Raw genomic sequence first — 12,823 nt, forward strand, 5'->3', positions numbered from 1 at the left:
CACACCCAGAATAACATCCCAGAAGTCAGATACCACCAAACGTGCATGTCTGACACCAGTGCATCAATATAATGGGATGGTATACAATCCCATTTTTGCATCTGCCTTGAGGACTAAATTCCTTCTCTATATGCATTATTCCTCATCAGAACACCTCAACTAATTTCAGAATAAATCAAAGTATCATACACACTCAGTTTCCAAATACAGGAGGCTACAGTGTCAACCTGGTAATCTGCAGACCAAGCCATATACACTACGAAGTCTTTCTGGAGAATGAGGCATGGGAACATGGGGAAACAACACAAGGTGACTGAAGAAGGTTTGGAGGTGAAAAGGTCAAGTGGTAGTTAGAATATAGGGACTGGATAAAAGAGGAGATGACAAGGCAGCTGGAAGCACCAAGTTATGCTTGCCCTGGCCCATTCCCTTGGGAGATACACTGGCCAGGGAAACAAGAAGAGGGAGACAAGGTGGTAGCAGAGGCAGAAATGCTGGATTATTACTTGGGTGTATTGTATGTTTGGCGACTCCTACTCAAGTGTGCCCTATATTACATAATCTAAAATTATCGCAATATGTCATAGTTTAAGAGCTTAAAACCTACAACTTGTCCACGCACATCTTTGAAATACCAGCTTTCAGCTTACCGAAAAACAGCATATGTCAAATTAGTGTGTAACATCAGTACAGGCTTCTGACCTATGAACCACAACAAACAGCCTTTAACAGTTAAACTAAACTGAAAATTTACACTAGGAATGATCACAGCCACATAATTATAGAGATGTATCAATACTCATCTCATTAATGGCTAAACTATCCCATTTTCCCATCTGCCTTGAGGACTAAATTCCTTGGCTATACATTATTTCTCAATAGAACACCTCAACTAATTGCAAAATAAATCAAATTACTATATATGCTCAACTGTTAAATACAGCCTTTGGACCTATAACTAATACAAGAAACACAGCTACGGAATTACTTCCATATTCTAATTTATTTTTTAAAGCAGCAAAATGCAGTGAGACAGAATACACAGTTGTTCTACATGTCAATTAGTACCCAGGAAAACATCCAATTTTCTTTATCTGTATAATGAATTTCATAAATAGATCTAATTATAATTCTACTGCCATCAGTTGTTGACAAAGCTGCTTAATGTTTATAGAAACTGACTGTGTATACAGTATGTCACACCATAAACAGTATTACGAAGCCTGTAAAATTCAATTATGAAAATTATTTGCAAAGAAAAGGCTGGCATTCTTTTTAAAACATTCTAGAGAGTGAAATATTTCAATTTCTAACAAAAACTCCTTTAAGATTTTACTACATACAATACAACAGAGCCATCCAGAAAAAAATGTTTTAGGGTATTTTCTATTAAAAAGGCAGATTTGCTACTCCAAAGTTCTTATAATTGTAAGTATCAGCCTATTATTCACCAAGAATGGAAGAACAGAATATTCACCTAGAATGGAATAACAAGGAGTTGGACTAGATGATCTCTAGAGGTCCCTTCCAACTCTGAAAACTCCGTGATTAATCTGGATAGGCCAACCAACTGAGACCGACTGAGAAAAATTTCAGCCTACATTGTTCACTTCACCTTTTTTTAAACAAGCATCAATATATAGTGCAAATGACTCACAGAAACTGACTTTCAGAAAATAAATACTGCAAACACAGAAATTCTTCACAGATATTTTGGATTAAAAAGAAATAATTATACTGAACAGCTCAGGTTTTTACCCCCTTGCAACTTTCTCTGGTTCGTCAAAAATCATAAGTCAAGGCTCATGTTCCTTTACACGTCCACTACACTTACTTATCACTGATTTCAATAAAATTTAACACTTGTGAGGTCTTCAACTTTGTATTATAGATCTTGACATTTTAATCAAACAGCAAAATTCTGAGGCTGTGCAGTACAGCATAAAGCACCCACTAATTCGCATAGGACAAGGATCCATCTCCTGAAGGTTACCTGTAGTGTGACATTTAAGACTCAAGTCAAGACTTAGTACGAGGTACAGATTTCAAACCCAGCTTCATGATAGCATACGTTAAACTAAGGACGAAGTGTTACATCTACTGTTGTTGCAACAAAAAAATCCAATGAAGCTGCTTTAGTTTCAGTCCTACAGCAAATCTTAGGGGCAAGGCAAAATTATTTTCTTAAAGATCTATTCTGTTCAAAGAGAAACAGCATACAGTGAAAATCTCAGATTGGACTAACATGAAATACAAAGTTTTCCCCTTAAAATCAAAAGCTCAACCTGAGAGATTTTGGATTGGCTAACTACAGAAAGATGTCCCAAAGAATTCCAAAACTGAACACAGTAAGAAATTATTTACATCTACATTGTAGACCAGCTGCTACCAAAAAAGCTCAACATTGTACTTCAGTGGATACACTACCATAAGCCCTGAATTCCTGTTTCATTGCAAATGCAACAAATGAGCCTTTCAGCTCAGACAAAAACCAATGACATCCCACTCTACAGAAAGCCTGAATTTTTCCACTCAGTGTTGCTTTGCAACAATGGTAAGAAAACTTGCGTAGAAGATCTCCTGGAAGTATCAGTTATTAAGCTATCTGTTCTTAAGTTGACTTTTTTTATTTGACTTTTTTCTTTGGGACCTCTGAGGACAGGAAAGGAGAAAAAAAAAATTACAGAATAAAAACTTAAGAAGACATAGAAAGCTAAAAACTTGTCAACATATAAGCATGTACTCATACTTGAGATGCTCTCTCAAATTGTTGCATCTTTAACTGTTGGCCCTTAAAAGACAATAAATACCATAAATGTTGAACAAGACAGGTGCCATGGTAACAGATGACGCAGAGAAGGTGGAGTTGCTGAATGCCTTCTTTGCTTCTGTCTTTACTGTTCGGGCCAGCCCTCGGGAGGCCCAGACTTTGTGGGTAACAGAGAAAGTCTGGAGGAAAGAAGACTTTCCCTTGGTTGATGAGGAACAAGTTAGAGAACAATGAAGTAAGGTGGATAGCCACAAGTCCATGGGGCCTGATGGGATGCATCTGTGAGTGCTGAGGGAGCTGGCAAAAGTCACTGTTGGGCCACTCTCCATCATCTTTGAAAGGTCCTGAAGAACTGATGAGGTGCCTGAGACTGGAGGGAAGCCAATGTAACTCCAGTCCCAGTCTTCAAAAAGAGCAAGAAGGAAGACTCCAGAAACTACAGGCCAGACAGCCTCACCTCCATCCCTGGATAGGTAAAGGAACAGCTTGTTCTGGGCATCATCTCCAAGCATCCAAAGGAAAAGGAGGTTATCAGAAGTAGTCAACATGGATTCACCAAGGTGAAGTCATGTCTGACTAATCTGACAGCCTTCTACGATGGAAGGGTAGGATGGCTCTGCAGAGGGATCTGGACAGGCTGGACCAATGGGCCGAGGCCAATGGTATGAGATTCAAGGCCAAGTGCTGGGTCCTGCACATGGGTCACAACAACCCCATGCAGTGCTACAGGCCTGGGGAAGAGTGGCTGGAAAGCTGCCCGGCAGAAAAGGACCTGGGGGTGTTGGTGGAAGGCCGGCTGAACATGAGCTGGCAGCGTGCCCAGGTGGCCAAGAAGGCCAAGAGCATCCTAGCTTATATCAGGAAAAGTGCGGTGAACAGGACTAGGGAAGTGATCATCCCCCTCTACTCGGCACTGCTGAGGACCCACCTCGAGTACTGAGTTCAGTTTTGGGCCCCGCACTACAAGAAAGACATTGAGGTGTTGGAGCATGTCCAGAGAAGGGCTACAAAGCTGGTGAGGGGTCTGGAGGACAAATCTTATGAGGAACAACTGAGGTAACCAGGGTTGTTTAGCCTGGAGAAGAGGAGGCTGAGGGGAGATCTTATAACCTTCTACAACTACCTGAAAGGAGGTTGTAGAGAGGTGCGGGCTGACTTCTCCCTGGTGACAAGCGACAGGACAAGAGGAAATGGGTTCAAGTTATGTCAGAGGAGGTTTAGATTGGATATTAGGGAACATTTTTTCACTGAAATGGTTATTAAACATTGGAATAGGCTGCCCAGGGAGGTGGAGTATTGTGTCCAGTTCTGGGCTCCCTGGTTCAAGGACAGGGAACTGCTGGAGAGGGTCCAGCAAAGGGCTACAAAGATGATTAGGGGACTAGAACATCTTTCTTATGAGGAAAGAGTGAGGGACTTGGTTCCTAGTCTAGAGAAAAGAAGACTGAGAGGGATCTTATCAATACTTATAAATTCTTAAAGGGAGGGTGCCAGGTAGATGGGAACAGTCTTTTTTCAGTGGTGCCCAGGGATAGGATGAGAGGTAATGGGCACAAACTTGAACATGGGAAGTTCCATCTTAACATGAGGAGGAACTTCTTTACTTTGAGGGTGGCAGAGCACTGGAACAGGCTGCCCAGAGAGGTTGTGGAGTCTCCCACTCTGGAGCCGTTCAAAACCTGCTTGGACACCGTCCTGTGCAACCTGCTGTAGGTGACCCTGCTGTGGCAGGGGGGTTGGTCTAGATGATCTCCAGAGGTCCCTTCCAACCCCTATCATTCTGTGATCCTGTGATAACTGCTTTTTGAGGTAGCATAACTGAAATACTAAATAGTTTGTGAAAACAATACAAATCTGTCAGAGTTAGGCACCTTTTGGAATGTCTATAATTAGAATTTCTTGTCCAGTTCTCATAAATCTCAGAAAACGTCTGTCTGGAGTCCAATGTTACAGTATTTCAAGAAGGACTGCCCCTTGCCTCTCACTCTTGGGAACTTTAGTGATACCAATAGGTATGACCTTTAGCCGTTCAGAAGTGATGACAAAGTATTCATGAAAGAGGCAAAAGAGACCATTGTAAAGGCTTAGCTCATAACAGATTAATTAACTCTCTGTCTTTCTCTCCCATTTCAGCTCCTGGCACTGAAACATGACCTTTGGCTTCAGTGAAGAAACACTAACGAAGATAACATCTATCTGACAAAGGGGAATATCACTTTTTACACAAGTCCAGTTTTTGACAATGAATTTAATTTCATTTCAAAAGCAGGCAGTGACACACCTGACATGAGAATAGAGGGTTACACACCCCCAGTAGAAACACAGTAAGAAGCCTTAAATCTGCTAGAACTGTGGAAATAGAAAAGCAGCAGAATTACAGGACAACCAAAATGAAAATTAGAAGGACAATCTGAAGGTCTACACATGAGTCATAGCAGGGAAGAAAATCTTTAAATGAAAATAAAACTATGACTAATGATCCCAGAGAAACTTGGAGGAAAAGAACATATGTCAAGAATTCACATAACTACCTCTGTACTTCAGGAAACGCAAAAAGCAAATCCACCTAAATTTCTGGGTATGTGTAAATACAGCGGAAAACAGCAGAGGCAATGTCATAATAGATGTGGGCACCAATTATACTCCCGTGGGAAACCTGGACAGTGTGAAAAGTGATCACAGAGCCCTGAGGGCAGCCGTCAAGGGTACAGGGGCCCAGCTGGTGTCCTCCTCAATCCTGCCAGTGAGGGAAAATGGTGCGAGGAGGGCACTGACAATACAGGTCAACAAGTAGCTAAGGAGCTGGTTTTGGCAACAGGGTTTTGAGTTCTACAACCATGGGACCCTGTTTGCAGACCACCATCTGCTTGGGAGATCAGACACACATTACTAAGCAGGGTAAAACAATTTTTGCCAGTAAGATGGCTGACCTCATTAGGAGGGCTTTAAACTAGGAATTACAGGGGAGTGAGAGGGTGACCCACACTCCTGAGGGAGCAATGGACGAGATTGCTGAGCAAAGAGCATGGGTCGGCATGATGGTAAAGGACCTCAAAGTCAACCAAATGGGGCTTGAGTGGGGTCATCTCCAGCATGTGCATGTGGGCTAGGAGGTTCCTACAAGGCACCACTGGAAAAATCCCCCCAAATCCTCTCCAGGAACTCAACATGCTGGGGTGCCATGCTTGGGTGCCTGCACACTACTGCATGCATCATGGGGAATAAACCATGAGTTAGTGTGCAGTTGCAGGGCTATGACCTTGTCAGCATCACAGAGGCATGGTGGGATGGGTCCCATGACTGGAGTGAAGAGTCCAGGCCAGGAAGATGCAGAGCGGGAGTTGCCCTTTATGTGAGAGAGCAGCTGGAATGCATGGGGCTCTGCCTGGGGATGGATGAGGAGCTGACAGAGAATTTATAGGTTAGGATTAAGGAGAGGACAGGCAAAGTCCCAGGAGAAGCCAAGAAGCTTGGCTACAGAGTTGTCGTAATTTTCTGTATTATAACATCACGAGAGTATCACAACATTTGATTTCAGAAAATTTTAAAATGGAAAAAGAGATGGGAGTATCAGGGTGTTTTTGTTTTGGGTTTTGGTTTTTTTTTTTTTTTTTTGAATGAAGCAACAATCCTCCTCCGAGAGAATATGCAAATCTTCAGTGCATGGTAATGTTTCAGACAGAAAAAACATTTCTTCCTTGGTTTGCTCTAGAATTTTTTATTGTTGTAAATATCAGCACTAAAGTATGAAGCTGTCAATGCATATAGTGATCTATTAGACATTTCCCAATGTTTATGATAGCAGTTTTTCAAATAATTTCCCAGAACTGCATTTCTCCTTTCATCTACATATTTTTAAGAATTTTCAATAAGATAGGTAATTTCTGAATATTTTGCTGTCTCCACATTTGTTTATCAATAACAAACCTCTCATATAGTCACTTCCTTATTTATTTCAACTCTGGAGACACACATTTTCACAGAGCATTATTATATTCTGCCTAGAAAAGAATATTCCTTTATATTATTCGTTTGCATTATTCTACTGAACACATTCTTTATACTCATGAATGAGATGACCAAGGCTTTCAAATAGGTCTTCTTCTAACAACATTTTTTTTAAAGCAATAAAATATTTCTATATTAAAGAATCCTAAAGCTTGATTTAAATATGCTTCCACAGACTGGTAAGTGGAGGGAATGCTAGTAGGACCCCTGCATGATCTCTCTCTTAAGTGAATTTTGGACTAAGCACTTCTTAAATTAAAGCAAATAATTTTAAAACCTAGCTATGACAGAAAAAAAGACTACACTTGCAGTGATATATCAAACCAATGTAACTATGTATATTCAGGGTAACTGATTCCCAATACTGAAGAATATATTAACACAATTTATAGCGAATTCTTGAGAAAAAAAGTGTTGTCCTCTGCTTTTGGAGGCAACCCTCAAATTTCTCTATTTCTTATAGGAAGTATTTCCTCATAATTTCTTCAATTTTCCAAGTCTTCATCACTGAATAGGAACGTCACAGCTTGTAGACTTTGCTTTATAATTGATTTTTCTATATTACCCATTTCACTGATTTTGTGACCTTCCTGACTCATGTTATCTGCTTAAATTCAGCATTTCGCACAAAGCTAGGCACATCTAAATGCCATGACTATGAAAATTACTTCCTCATACAATAGTTCTTATTGATCCCAAGAAAACCAGCAGTGACGTGACTTTTACCCAGTGACATGACTTTTGAAGCATTCTGTTTTCCATGCTCAGCCTGGCTTCACTTCCCTAAGCCTAGACTAGTCTAGGCTAGACTATTTCAGTTGGAAGGAACCTACAACAATCATCTGGTCCAACTGCCTGACCAATTCAGGGCAGACCAAAGGTGAAAGCAAGTTATTAAGGGCATTGTCCAAATGCCTCTTAAACACTGAGGTATCACTGCATAGGGCATCAACCACCTCTCTGGGAAGCCTGTTCCAGTGTTTGACCACCCTCTCATTACAGAAATATTTCCTAACATTCAGTGTAAACCTCCCCTGATGCAGCTTTGTGCTGTTCCCATGTGTCCTGTCACCGGATCCCAGGGAGAAGAGATCAGCATCTCCCTCACCCCTTCCCCTCCTCAGGGGAAGAGCAATGTAGAGAGAGCAATGAGGTCACCCCTCAGACTCCTTTTCACCAAACTAGAGAAGACCCAAATCCTCAGCAGCTCCTCACAGGACATGCCTTCCAATCTTTCCACCAGCTTTGATGCCCTCCCCTGGACACATTCAAGGACCTTCACAGCCTTCTTGAACTGTGGAGCCCAGAACTGTACACAACAATCAAGGTATTTGAGTACCATTGAATACTACACCAATGCTAAATACAGGGGGATAATCCCCTCTTTTGACCAGCTGGCTGTGCTGTGTTTGATGCACCCCAGGATGGGGTTTGCCCTCTTGGCTGCCAGGGAACACTGCTGATTCCTATTGAGCCTGCTGCTGACCAGCACCCCCAGATCCCTTTCTGCAGGGCTGCTCTGCAGCTGTTCCTCTCCCAATTTACACTTATGCCCAGAAGTCAGGAGACTTTAAAAATAATTTATACTGATCTACAAAGTACTTTTTATGCAGACTGCTGCAACTAAACTAGGATGGCTTTGATTGTTAATTCTGTCTCAAAAAGGAAACTTGGAAATTTAGTGAATGTCCAGCCTTATCATCACTCTTCAAATGAAGAGATGCAAATGCAGTGGTGCTCTTAATTAACATGGGTTTCACAAGACCAAAGTCACAAAGACAGACAGAAAGAAGACAGGATTTTGGCTTTTAATCTCTAAGGTCTTTTTCCCTTTTATGTCTTGCAAGAGGCTTTCTTGAATGTCTTTCTCAAACAAATAAAATCACCCACTCCCTCCTCCACTCAACTTATTTCATGGAAGAAGATAAGTTTTTCACAAACCTTATTTAACAAAGTAATGACTGCAAATAACAAATAGATTTCTAATGGGAAAAAAACTATTTGTATATACTTACAGATCTCAAATTTACAGAATAACAGACCTAAACTTCTGAGTTAAGAATTAGTTCAATACAGTATAAAAATAACAAAACTTAAAGTGCAATCTTTTGAACTGCTGCCAGATGTTTGAGCTAATAAGCACCAGTAGTAAATTCTCAAGATTTAAAAGTGCTGGTCTGTGAAGATTGAGGAGAGCACATCCTGGAGCTGCATGTCCACGTTGAGTGGAAACAACATGCCCATACTGGCCCCACACTCCACAAGAAGTCACCAGGTTCTCTTGGCTCTACACTCCCCGGGGTTTCCTACTCTAGAAGCTTTATTTTACACAAAAGAAACAACTCTAGCCCTTGCAAGCGCTGGTAGTGTCTGAGTTGAAATGCATACAGTGGGTATTAATTTGAAATTCACCCAGCCTGCTGACATCTGTGAATAAGACAGACCAGTTTGGCCAGTGTTACTTGTTTTGTTTTTAACAATGTGAGAATTTCAGTCAAAAATAAACTCAGAAAAATACCCCACTAGGAGTTTCCCTGATCTCAGCAATAACTAAAGGCAACACATGCCACCAGGAAATGTAGTAGTATAATCACAATTTTACAGGCATCTCAGAATGAATGCACCAACCAACTAATAAAAGTATTTTCTGGCCACTCAGCTATTACAAAGAATAGTAGAACAATAATTTGATTTAATGAAAACTTTTTCAACAGCTTCCTTATTTATCATAGATATAGCTTATGCTGTCACGCAACTTCAGTATGTACCACAGAAGTCACATAAATTCTGAAGTATTAAATCACAAGTGTCGCAGGAATCGAAAAACATTCTTCCAGCAGATGCAATACTGTATAATGCACCAGGTGTACTGTTAGTAGCTCTAGTCTCCTCTAAATCACAACCCTGTCAGGTAACATAAACCAACCTAGGGAAATCCGTTATAATACTTTTTTATGGTGCTGTAGCAGCATAAAATTAAATGATGAAATTAAATACTTAGAATCAATATATTTTTCCTTTACTGTTTACTTCATATCCATTCTGTCACATAAGAATGTTGCTACATAGCTTCTACAGTCAATCAGTAATTAATTAGTAACAAGAAAACAAGAGACATCTGTAATAGATGTACTTACACAAAAACTGTAAATTTTGCTTAAGATTTTACTATACTAAAATCCAATATGAACCTCCAAAAGCTACACTGGCTCTATTCCAACTTGTAACATTAAATATGAAAAAGTTGCTTGTGTAATCAGTTTAAACCACCAAAATCTAACACCAAAATCAGCTACAAAAATAGATGTTATATTGGTAAGAATTAATATTTTTCTATATTTTTTAAATGTAAGGAAGAAAGCCAATTATTGTTTATGATTTCAAGTACTCATCATTTCCTTTAAGATTTTTTATATATAGCAATAACTGGTGCTTAATCAAAACAATTAAGGATGAAAATATTAGAAACCCCACAGACACACTCTGAACTACCCTTAATAAAGATGCACAGCTCTGCAGAAACAAAAATAAGTGTGAAAATAGCAAATTTAAGTGGAAGCAATTACTGATCCAATCAAATGAGACTCAAATTGTAATGAGATATCACACAATACCTACAACTGTTCTACAGTTTCCATTTTGTGTTCTTTACCCATTATTTATGAAACCTTTTTAGAAGCTTTGTGACTTCTTCATTAGCCAAACATCTTTAACATCTGGCATAAATTTTGTTTTGATATGTTTTCCTGCAGCAGCAACATTAACATGCCACACTCTATTTACCTTGTAACTCAGCATCACTGATGTCAGCACAGCATTGTGGACTCAGAGTTGTACGCAATCTGTGAGTGTTACTTTAGACCACTGTTGTAAGAAGTGTACACCATTTTTTCTCAATGTCACACATTGAAAAGATTTCAGAGGGCTGTCCGTTTAATTATGGAAAAACAATCTAATCAGTTTTCATCTTATATTTTGCTCCAATGACCCCAGCATGCCCTGTGACCCCAACCCACCCTAATGCCCCAATTCTGCAAAGGAACATACCTATGTACCTTTTTTTTTTCCCCTCAACAAAGCTTTCCAATCCAAAAGAGACTATTGGAATCAATCTGTCTATAGTACCAGTTGCTGGAGTATACCTCCTTAGAGAGGCACTGGACTAGCTCAGCTTGCTGACTTTATCCCCTCTCAGCTTGCTGTCTCTCACCATACATTAAAAATAAACCCGTAAGAATTAAGGACTGAAAGAAAAAAAACTATCAACCAAGTGAATAACACCAACCAGACTCCCTGACCCCTGGGGTCTCCATGCCCAAGAACAATCAACCAGGCTGCATTTGTGATGCAATCACTGGTCCAGAAAGGAAAAGCAACACACAATCAAATGAGGTTAAGGCCTAGAACAAACAAGACAAATCAGTCGCTTTTGATTGAGATAGCAAGCAGACACTGACAGCCACAACAGGGCAGTGCAATCCAGCCTGAAGACTAAGCAGCACACAAGGCTCAGTGGCGCACCCTCTGCAACACAACTGTCCCATTGCTTCCATGATGCCCAAGCAGAAGCAGTTCTAGCAGAGGGTTCCCCAGAACAGATCCTGAGCCAGCATCTCAGACACTTTCATCTTTCTCCAGATCTGGAGAGCAAAAAGCCTTCTATAACAAAGTTCCCACATCCTTCAGAAAGAAAACAAAAAAAAAATCCAAAAATTCCCACCAGCCACCTTCCCACAAAACCTGTAACTAACCAGTATCATTACTCAGTGCTTAATCCGTATTCTTATTACTTTTTCCACAGGTCCTCTTGCTGTTTTCAGCAAAAAGTGAAAACAGCTGAAGCCATGCATTAGGGCATCAACATGCTGATTCAAAAATGACTGTCCTGTTAGCTGTTGAAAAGTACAACACACAGTAATTAAATTTTACCTGAGAATACTTTGTGACTGCAGAAAAACATAAAAACTACTACTGCAGATCGCTTTCCACTGTTTGTAACTTTTCCAGGCTTTACTCTTTTCAGTTAAAACCCTCTACTGTGTGTGGTTAGCCCAGAATTTAGTATCACTTTAAACAACTCAACCAGAAAGCAGGGAAACCAGTCTCTTCCTAAACTAGAGAATCACTGGTAATTCTTTCACTAGCAGCTCTAGTAAACTTACTCTCTCACTAGAAGATGGCTTTGCTATTCCGAAACAAAACAAAAAGGCACTAATTTTCAAAATCACAACGCTTACAAAACAAAGAAATTTCTAAGTCATTCTTTTGTTTGACTTGCATTCTTTCCATGTTGACCAGCTTGTACAGCTACTGCACAAGCCCAGGAGCAAAGACAAAGTAGAATGGCCTAAGGAGCAGTTGTCTCCTTCAGCTCCAGAAAGGTGGGGCTAGGCAATATGATGGAGACTTGTTTTGCCAGAGTAACAGAGATCAGCATTTTACAGAAGTGGACCTGGACTGGTTCTTTCAACATGTTTCTTGCAAGACCTGGTGTCCAAAGGTTTTCATTTTTTTGTTTAACAAAATGTTATTCATCTTATTTCTAATACTTGGTTATGCCCTCCCACTGTTCTGGTAGATACTGTTCCTTCCCTTGTTTGCAATAATTCTTGAAATACTGAAACACTGAACCAGTTTGTGTACCAACAAAAGTTGTATTTCCTAATAGCACATAACGGTCAAGGAAAACCACATGAGTGACAGGTGTCTTAAAAACAGCTTGTGTTTGCTGTCTATCTAAAGAAATACTAATTCAGTTAATCAGAACCACTTCAAAACATCACAGCTGCTGACAGCCAAAACACTCTTTGATTTCCATGGGAAAGTTTGGTGTTTCAGGAATGGAGAATAATCAGAGATATAATAGGAAGACGGGATAAAAAGCACATACTAAGATCATAGCACTCTATTATATTTCCCATGTTACATACTGTATGTTCCCATGTTAAATAGTTACTTGGGGATAAACCAAGTAACCAAATTGCAGTTATATGTGGAAAACAGCTCGAGAACGAGACAAAATGACTAACTGAATACATATTTACA

The 12,823-nt window shown here is 40.0% G+C and overlaps 1 protein-coding gene across 1 annotated transcript in view; it reads right to left on the reverse strand.

The window, feature by feature from the left end:
• FER (FER tyrosine kinase) overlaps nucleotides 1–12,823 on the reverse strand; it is a 173,901-nt gene that overhangs the window by 144,257 nt on the left and 16,821 nt on the right. The gene's annotated exons all lie outside the window — the stretch shown is intronic.

Source organism: Vanellus vanellus (genome assembly GCF_965231255.1).
Source record: "Vanellus vanellus genome assembly, chromosome: Z".
NCBI lineage: Eukaryota > Metazoa > Chordata > Aves > Charadriiformes > Charadriidae > Vanellus > Vanellus vanellus.